At 41.5% G+C, this 10,000-nt stretch overlaps 2 protein-coding genes across 26 annotated transcripts in view; one reads left to right on the top strand and one right to left on the bottom strand.

Moving 5' to 3' along the window:
- The window catches only part of LOC125948872 (casein kinase I), a 78,571-nt gene extending 74,649 nt beyond the window's left edge, over positions 1-3,922 (top strand). For all 19 annotated transcript variants that reach the window (XM_049675376.1, XM_049675378.1, XM_049675385.1 and 16 more), the window contains one exon: positions 1-3,922. This exon is cut by the window's left edge and continues 1,801 nt beyond it. The gene's annotated coding sequence lies outside the window, so the exon portion shown is untranslated.
- A 3,411-nt stretch (positions 3,923-7,333) lies between these two features.
- Positions 7,334-10,000, bottom strand: part of LOC125948814 (unconventional myosin-IXAa-like) — a 51,028-nt gene continuing 48,361 nt past the window's right edge. For all 7 annotated transcript variants that reach the window (XM_049675260.1, XM_049675258.1, XM_049675259.1 and 4 more), the window contains one exon: positions 7,334-10,000. This exon is cut by the window's right edge and continues 2,583 nt beyond it. The gene's annotated coding sequence lies outside the window, so the exon portion shown is untranslated.

Raw genomic sequence — 10,000 nt, 5'->3', positions numbered from 1 at the left:
TTTACAGCTGCGAAGGTTTGGAACTTTTTGCTAGCCTGTTAGCATCTTTTTTGCATTTTAAGCCAAGATTTATGCAATTTATCTATAACGAGCAAGGGAAGTAGGAAGGTTTTCAACTATAGCCATGCAAGTAAAGCCGTCAATATCATGCTCCTCTATATAAACTACCTTTAAAAAATGGAACAACAAATCGAGCTTTCTTAAAAGGACAAATTGCGAATAAGAAATAAACAAAAATATGCCATAAAATTGAGCCACCCATTTAAGGGAGGGGCCAGATACCTGCACGAATGATAATGAAGATGATGATGATTGGTCAAAAGTGACTCATCGAAAGAGGATACAGCAATCAAGCGATAGCACCGACCGTAATGTCATTCTTGATCGAACACTCAAAGCCTATCATTGAGCCAAATGTATATGAACATGCGAATGTAAAATTAGCGGGAAAAACATTTACTGACAGGAACGAGAGAGTGCTACACGCCGCTTCGGATTCACAGCTTGTTTTGTTTTATCCAAACGATCGTCTGATTTCTTCGGATGATCCTCATTTACAGCCTATGCTATTGGTGGATAAAGCTTCCAAGCGTTCCAAAAACCCGCAGCACTCTCTCAATACAACTCCTCGAGGTTACCTGTTGAATGTCGAGAAAAAGGGGCTCCTACCACACCATTAGAACCCTCTTGTCCACGCCCCCCCCCTCCCCCTTCTTCAGCGCACGGCACGGCGGCACTCGCACATGGTGTAGCTAGTAGCACACATATACGCCGTTCTCTTAAATGGAATGGAATGGATCGAGCACGAGTTGCGCACACTTCTCCTTCGTTTTACGCTTGGTTCTTGAAGATAGAATCCCTTCACTCTCTTTCCATCCTTATTCTCTTGATCTTGTTGCGAATGCTTCTTGGACATGTAGAAATTGTTTCGTTTGGAGAGTTGACCCTAAGGCAGCAGAGCACGGCTTTATAGACGTGGCATGCCATGTTGACACTACTTTAACCCACGCCCACAACACCACAGGACTTGTAGGAGGACTCATTTACAATCGCGGCAATACCGACAACACGCTTGGAATGCAATGAAGCCACCATCCTCCACCATCTATGTATCCCACCTTTTGAACACCGGTCACCACCGTCACCATGAGTGAATATCTATCGGGCACAATTTTTTGCACGAAACAGCAGCCGCTTATAACCGCTTCGATTCACCCACCCTCTCCTGATTCTTTCCCAACCCATTTCTGCCCTTGTCCCCGTTCAGACAAACAGACAAACTCATAAACCACCGCACGGATGTCGCTACTTATACGTTTCGATCCGTTTCTGAAGGGGAAAGATATACAGTACGTACTGCTGTTGTAATTGCATTTGCGTTTTGTATTTTCGTTCGTTTTACCTTCGTTCAACCGTACCGTACCATACCGCCGAAAGAACGAGATGCGCATCTCGATAGAAACTAAAACAGAAAACTACCAAAAAAAAGAAGCAAAACTATTCCTTTTCGATGATTCTATTGTTGCTTAAACAACCGCCCACCCCTCCAATCTTTAGTTATTCGTCATCAGATGGCAAACTTAGAAAAATGCAAAAGAAATCAAACAAAAAAAAATGAAAAAGAGTTAAAAGTAAACAAAAAACAAAAGATAAGATCTCACACAACACGATATGCCGATTTGCGCGCATTCCTGCCACTGACTAACCAAAAAATAACTAAAAAACCTACAAAAACACACACACATAGACACTGAATAAAGCGAAAAGCACGCCCTCAAACAGCCACAGAAGCAGAAGAAGAACAGGATAGTATTCGTTTGTGCAAATCGGATAAATAAGTCAGCCACAAACGCAACGTTGCAACTGGAAGCAGGCTTATCAGTTATAAGAGTACATTCGATAATGCACATTTCATGTTGTGTGTGAGCCCCAGTGCTGCATGTTGCCTATATTCTCTCAACGCAAATCCAGCGAAATTGATTTTCTCATTTCCTTTCACTCACTTTCAATTGCTTCGGGATGCTTTCTGGCCACTTCTCTACTCGGAAGTACACCTTAGCCTTTGTTTTTTGCCACATTGTTTTCCTCGCCCAGAAGATTGATTTTTGTTTTCCAAGCTTCTTCGCTTCATCATTTGGAGTACACATTTGTGTATGCTCGGGGGTGTCTGCTATGTGTCTGTATTAGCAAAGCGAGATAAAGCAGATAGAAACGGTAGAACGCTTGTGGTGGAGAAGAGCAAAAGCAAAACACAACAACATTAACAGTGAAGTGTAAAGCAAATACACAAACAAAAAACAGGATCGCTGACCGACGCGGGGTTTAGTGACAGACTGGAATTGGCGCTGATGTGCATTGACGATAGTTAGTTAGAGGCAGTAGAAGCAACAACAGCAGCAGTGGCAGCATCAGCCGTGGAAGCACATCCACAAGAGCACACGTAGCTTCGAACAGAGAACGATCCGAAGGCATTTTGTAATGTATAGAGAGTAACGTGTCACCCAGAGCAACAAAGGCATTAGGATGTGAACTCAACTAGCCTAGCATATAGAGAGCCAGGTGGGCAGATGGAAGCAAGAAGCGCTATGGCGATGGGGAGGGCGTTAGGAAGAAATGCTGCTGAAATGAACAAATCACAGAACCGCTCCAGCGACATGATAAAATGGCAGATTTTTGGTTAAACAACCAGCTCTGCTACCTGTTTATAGACATACATATAAAAATATATATGTATATATATATATATACATCCATTATATATATTCATATTGATGATACGCCATCGTTTCGCAGCAGCCTGCTTTCTCAATCCGTGTCAATATCCGACTGTTGTCAGGCTCTTCTGCTATGCCCGGCTGCGTGCGTTTTGGGAATGGAATCCTCCCCCTTGAAAACAGTAACAGCAGGCCATGGTGAGCGCCAACTCACGTAGACAGCTTCGTGTCTGGACGAAGAGCAATTACCAGAGATAGACAGAAAGGCAAAGGGAACGCAAATTGCAAATTTATTAATGAGATTATCAATTCTTATCCGTTGAACGATGATTGATTGGTTGTCTCGTTGCCTCAAAAGGGGGTTATGCGAGAAGATAGACGATGCAGGATAAAGCCGACCTGCTTCTCCCGAACGTATCGAACAAACTATTATAGATAGAAGAAGCAAAAGGAGCAACAGAGAAAGAGAGAGAGAGAGAGAGGGCAGCAAACTTGGACAGGATTAGTAGGCTATTGAAGATGGATGGTGCGAGTTTATGGCACGCAGGCGGCGTGTGACGCACGACGAAATCGTGCGAATACTTGAGCCCCGTGTGTGTATGTGTGTGTGCGTGTGAATTTGTGTGCATGTGTAATCGCTAGCAGGATGATGCAACAGAGTATGAAACAGTAATTAGTGGAGAAGCAAGCAGTGAACGAAGCGGCAGATGAGAGCAAACCTACATAATGCGATAAGATTATTTAAGTCACTACTACTAATGGCGCGAACTCCACTTCCTCTCGTTGCAAGGAGGGCAGTAAAGCGCAAGCAAACACACTAGAGCGGAGAAGTCAGATGGCGCGGACGTAGGAGAAGAAGGAAATGCAAAATAAATGCAGCGCGCGCGCAGTTCAATAGTTTATGCATAGAGGAAAAAGAGCATCTAAGAGTTAAGATTATCTGAGAAGGAAAAAAACAGAAACAGGAAAACGTGAGTCAGAAAGGCAAGCTGTGAACTGTGTAACGTGGACAACTGTCACGTTATGTTCGCCAGTCGCGGTTCGTTTGACCAGTTCCCTGGGTCGGTATCGTCGCCTTAAAATGGCGGTAGGACACGACACATGAGAAAGCAAAGCAAGGGAACGAGAATGTTAGTTAAAAGAAGATAAGCCAGGAGCGCGTGCTGTTAGTGTGTTTATGTGTTTAAGGCGCTCGATAGAATGTGGTATTAAGAAGAAAAAAATAAGGAAAAGTGAACGGAGATATCTCCCTCGCCCTCCAGAACACTTACGCGATCGCTGCAAACAAAGCAACTACTGAGAGTAATGATGGCGGTAAAGAGCGAGAGGTAACTGTAATTATAAAGCAGCAGCAGAGAAGCCTACCACATAAACACGCACACACGCGCACACCGGTTAACGGATATTCGGGCTCGTGTGCGAATTGAGCTGAGAAGAAGAAAAATAAGATGGTAACAAAGGCAAAAAAACAAAACAACAGCGTGAGCAGCGGAGAAATCTATTAAATTTAACATAAACATGTATGCAATTAAACAGATCCACACCTGAGAGGGGCTCTTCGCGACCCCGTGTGTCGTGTGGGGTGTCGCCGTCGCCGTTATTGCTTGATAGCACGTGACAACGCGACAGCAACAAAGCGAAATAAAAACAGCTGCAACAAACGCGCGCTAAGAGAATGACGCGACTGTAAGCTCCCACATCCCTCTGTGAAGAGCAATGGAAAAACAAAAAGGCAAAATGTTAAAGAACGTAAATATAAACACAACAAGCGAAAACGCGTTGATAAAAAGAAGAGGAAAACAAACGTGAAACAGTGGGTAGCTGCAACGGAAAAACGGAAGCAGAAGTTGAAGAAAGAGTGGGAAAAGTTAAGGAAGAAGAAAAGAAAAACCAACCAACCGACTGTAGTAGCTAATGAAAATAAAAATCTGCAAACATAAATATGTGTGTTATTTGTGTTCGGACGTCTTGAAATACTTGTAGGTTTTTTGGTCTAGTTATTGTGTTCATTTCAATTTGATTCGCCCGTGGATTCCTGCGATTGCAGGAGCTGAGCCAGGATTTTCTCGTGTTTTAAAATTATTTCAGATACCCTGCAGCATTTTCCCAAAGAAACACACGGGATTCGTTTGGAAAAATGTTCGCCATATGCCGTGAACGACAAATTAAAAAAATTCGTTCAAAACCAAATCTTTTTTTTAGATTTTTATTTCATTTCTGTTCGGTCGATGCCTGCCACCGATGGTGACAGGCATGTTTCTGTATGTGTGTGTACGGGTGTGTATATAATATTAAATAGTATTTTAACTTGTTACCACTTTTTTCACACACTTGCTGCACTTTACTCTGGTTGATTCCCTTCGCTCCCCGGTTCAATGCTGCCTTTCGCACATTCTGCGTTGTTTGTTGCTTGACACTGTTATGCATCGCACTTTTTCACATCTATTATCCACTTCCTACTATCATCAACACTTTACGTCTCTAGTGTCTTGCTGCTCGGTGGCTCCTAATGCTAAAGGATTTACCTATTCTTGTCGTGTTTTTGTCTTCATTTTTTGTCATTTGGCTACATGTTTCGCAGAACTTCTCCATCATCCATCGACCCCATTTTGTTGTTTACCGTTTGGTTGGTTTTGACAGCTTAGCACTAGATTTACGTTTCTTACGTTGTTTTTCCACAAAGTTTTACCGTTCAAATGACAGTATAACGTTTAACTTTAGTAAAGTTTATGTTCTTCGTCCTTCCGCTACATCTTTCCTTGCTTTTGTGCTCTTTTCACCCAGGTTCGATTACTATCCCCCCTGCCCTATGGTACATGCTTTCCCGATTAACGTTTATAACGTCGTCAAATCCGTTTTCAACTCGTGACTTGGTCTTAACAGCGCAACAAACTCGGAGAGAGCTCGATTCGCAAAACTGATGATGATTGTAAGGTTTTGAAGTTTCTGTGCATACAAATGCGGAACTTTCCCCCACAACCTGGAGTTAACGTAATTCTAACGCAACCTCTAACAGACCAAGAAGAAAGAGATAACGCGTGGTTGTTGTTGTGCATAGCGATAATGCTTTACAAAAATCAATCTTTTTGCATGTTAAACGAAGAATGTAAACACAAATACTAAAACAACAAATCAGGCCCGTGTACCGGTGATGCATATTTTACGTTTCTGCATGTTCCGTGGCTATATTCTGTTTGAATTCGAACTTACCTCCCTGCTCATCCCACAAGCCATTGGTTGGCTCCATACATTCTCGTTGTAACATGTTTGTTATTGATTGTTTACAGTTGCACTCCGACTATGTGTTACACACTTTACTCTCCATTGTATATGTATATATATATATATATATATAGCTCTTCACTTTAGCATGCTGTTGCGTGCTTTGCTCCGTTCTGTATCTGGTTTTGTTCTTGTTTTACTTTTAGTAGTTTGAAATGCTTTAACAATACGGGTACCGCTTTCAATGCAATTCGTTTTACCCATTTCCCTGCACCTTATTTCTTTTGTTTCTTTGTTGCCCTTCGTCAGTTCGCTGTTCGTGCGTTTGCTTTCCTTACTTGCTGCTGCTGCTGCTGCTGCTGCTGCTTTCTACACTGGCATTAGCTAGATTTCATCTAGTCCATACAATTATTCTAAATGATTTTCTGTTTTTTTATTACATTTTTTTATGGTTTTTTTCATTACTTTTTTGCTAAATATTTTCATTCATCTAAATCCGCCACTCCCTATCTCTCTGACTTTCATTCGATCTTTTTGTTTCTGTCCCTTTTTCGCTCTTCCACTCGTTCTCTCTCTCTCTCTCGCTCTCAATTTCTATCTGTCTATTTCGCTAATTTTCCCTCATCATATAAACAACATGTCTGTCTCTGTGATCGGTGGACTTGCGGATTGAATGTTTCCTTGTATTTGTTTCTTCAATCAATCTGTTTAATGAAAAATTCACAAAAACCACAACACTCGAAAAGGAAACTGTATCAAAATCAATTATCAGTATCACCCGACTCCCGCGATGCATCGATACGTTACAACAAGAAATCAGAGCAAAAGCATTTGAATATAGAGGAACTTCCTAATATGTTGGCCTCATAACTGCTTCATACAATCAACAAAGTCCTACAAGGGAAAAAAGGCAAAAACAAACTTTAACCAACCCCTCTTTCTGTTACTTCACTGCACGTTTAATGCGGTGGCTTCAATAGGGTGCACGTCGGTGCACATAAATGATTGAAACACCTTATCAACAAACAATCGAGTAACAATCGAGGTAATGAAATTGGCCGAGGTATACCGTAAGTTTTTTTTGTCTCGCTACACCCTCACTTTTTTACAACAAAAAGGATTCTCCCTTTTATCTGTGCGTCCTCGACCACTCCGTGCGTTGCCACTGTTAGCAATGATACTCAAAAACGTGTAATGGAAGAAACTGCCACAAAAAGCCTCACATATCTAACGTACTAATTCCTTCCAGATGACTCTCTTGCGTACTGTTGCTACTTCTGCTGGGAGTGGTATGCGTGGTACACTGCTCTGCTAGTTCCCTGTGCTATGTTTTGTTATACATTTGATTGTACACTCCGGTATCAGGTTCGGTGTCTTTTTGTGTTAGTAGTTGTTTCGCTACAATTAGGTTTAAAGTTTTGTTTCTTCAAAGTTTTTGGCGTTTCGGGTCGCGCTTTCATCGTGAATGCTATATGCTTTCTATTTTTCCCCGTTTGAATAGAGTAGCAAAACATACAACAACAAAAAAACACTCCCAATCCAGATGAAATGACAAAGTTGATAAAAATTGATTGAAAACATCTCTGTACTCGCGCACAGCTCGATACTAGGAGAGGTGGAAGGGGTGGGGTCGGTAGGTGAGAAGGCTAGAAGAGCTGCTAGCATCCAAATTTACTGTGTTGCATTGAATTGTTCCACCATTTCGGGCGTATTCGATTAAGGAGGGTTTGAGGCGCATCTCCTGGCGCTTGATAATATAAATGTAAATATATATCCTTCGCCTCGCTTTAGGTATGTTGGTAATGCTTTGTTTTCATGGTTTACCCTTTTGTCTGCCCTGCGCCTCTACGTTTCTCTGCCACGGTTTCATCCTGCCCAGCTTTCCCCTTTTTGGCCTCCACTATTAGTTGGCCACTTTGTTGTATTAGACAGCTTAGTTTGGTTTGATTTTTTGTTTTGTTTTTTTACAGATACAAACAATGTTATAGTATTAGTGTTTCCATATTTTCATTTCCATTAATGTTCACAGCATTAGTCATATTTAAATATATATATTTCTAAACAATCGAAAGTGTTGTTCATGGCAATCATCTTTTCGACAGATTACGTCGTGCGATCATTCGGTTGTTACCGGCAACATTTCACTTCTGCATTCTTTTCGCTTACCTTTTATACAACTATCTCCAACCACATCATTGTCCTTTATTGCCTCGTTCTCGTGGTGCCCTTCGAGGTGATTTTCAGTTGCGTTGCATATCCGCGACACGTATCCCTTCCTCTTAAGTGTATCAATTTTCCGTCAACCTCGGATCGATCGAACGTGTTACTACCGCAGGTACAGCTGTGACAAACACAATGTTCCCGAAAACCCAATAACTAAGCAATATCTCAAATAGCTGAAAATAAAGAGTGCTAGAGTAAAATAAAATGAAACAGAACCACAGCAAACAAAACAACAATGTCGAAACAACGTGAAAAAGAAAACGAAATGGTCGAACCAAAGAAAGTAGATAAAAAAGGTAGAAAAACGAACCAAAACCAACATAAAATATGGCGCACCTGAGAAATGAAATGTACAAAACAAATCAAAGACAATAATGAAAAAAAAAACGCAACTAAACATGAAATTATGTACTTTGTTCAAATTCGTTTCTTATTCGCTTGTTTTTAGACGGTGTTCAGTATTCTTTCCCTTTCTGGTTTCGCCTCGTTGCACAATCAATTTACCCCTCGTTATTGTTCGATATTTACTAAACTGTTACTGTTTTCTGTCTTCTGTCTGACTGACTGCCTGTTGCATCGTATCCTTTGACCCATGCGGAACGCATAGGAGATGCGATCAAAACTCTCCGACGACTGTTGAACAAATCCAAGTGACCTGTGTTTGATCGGCATGACCAGTCAGTTTACACCCGGCGTTGGTTTCGCGGAGTAGAAGTAAACGCAAGACCTATCCCTCTTTCCGGAACGCCGTGAGTGAATAAGTGAGTGATTGATTGTTTGATTGAAGCTGTCGTCGGGTACACACTTGTTATACTCTTATCGCATTCTTCGTCGTTATCTAGGCTCGATATTACAGTTTACTTTACATTTTTATATTCATACGATTTCATCATGTAGATATTTATGCATGTATGTATGTATCCACATACATTAACATATAACATATACATGTATATATGTATATATATTATTGCTTTGCCGTATGCCACTGCTATTTTGGAGGTTGGCAATTTCGACAACACACTCTCACACGCTCACTCTCTCACACACGCACACACACATGCAGACACTCCCTCGTTCGCTCACGTACGCGCTCAAACAGCATACAAATACACGAAAACAAGATTGAAACCCATCCTCCCTCCTGCTCCAGACCATCCTTCTTCCACAAATTAGTGTGCGTTCGGTCGTCGAGACTCCAAACTCCCTGCACTTCTATAATAATACCAATTTCCAACGGCTACTTAAACTAACTTTGATTCGAGGATAACCATTCGCAAGTGTGGGGTGCGTGTCCTGTCAAATCTGGATTCGGATGTCCAACGAAGATAATGTCACGGCACCCTCGCTTTGCGAATTTTCAATTCACTCCCGAAACAGGTGTCGCTGCTGAACTAATAACACACTCTATCTTTCTGCATACACCCCGAAAGCAATGACTGTTTGTTACTTGTTCTCTCATGTTCCTGGCAGTTGCCATTCGCTCGCTACCTACTTGTTTTAACGTCTAGTACTAACATCCTAAACCGCTTCTCCAGCAGTGTGCATTGCGTTTTTATAACTTAAAAGATGTCAATAAAATAAAGAAAAATTAACAGAATGGAAGTAAGAGTTCGTCTTTAGGGCTCCTCATACACATACGCAGAGTGAAGAGTTTGATCTACATTGATAAGCCAAAGGCCGGAGAGATTCTGGTCTAGAAAGAACATTCTATAATTTCAATTGTTTCCGTTTTCTTACTGCTATACTCCTCGCACGCTCGTCCTTGGGATGCCTTGTCTATAGGAGAACGAGGCAAAACTGCAAATGCATCGCATTCGAAGGCTCCTTTCTCGTTCCGA

Source organism: Anopheles darlingi, chromosome 2, assembly GCF_943734745.1.
Source record: "Anopheles darlingi chromosome 2, idAnoDarlMG_H_01, whole genome shotgun sequence".
NCBI lineage: Eukaryota > Metazoa > Arthropoda > Insecta > Diptera > Culicidae > Anopheles > Anopheles darlingi.
This window is presented reverse-complemented; position numbering and strand designations above follow the sequence as displayed.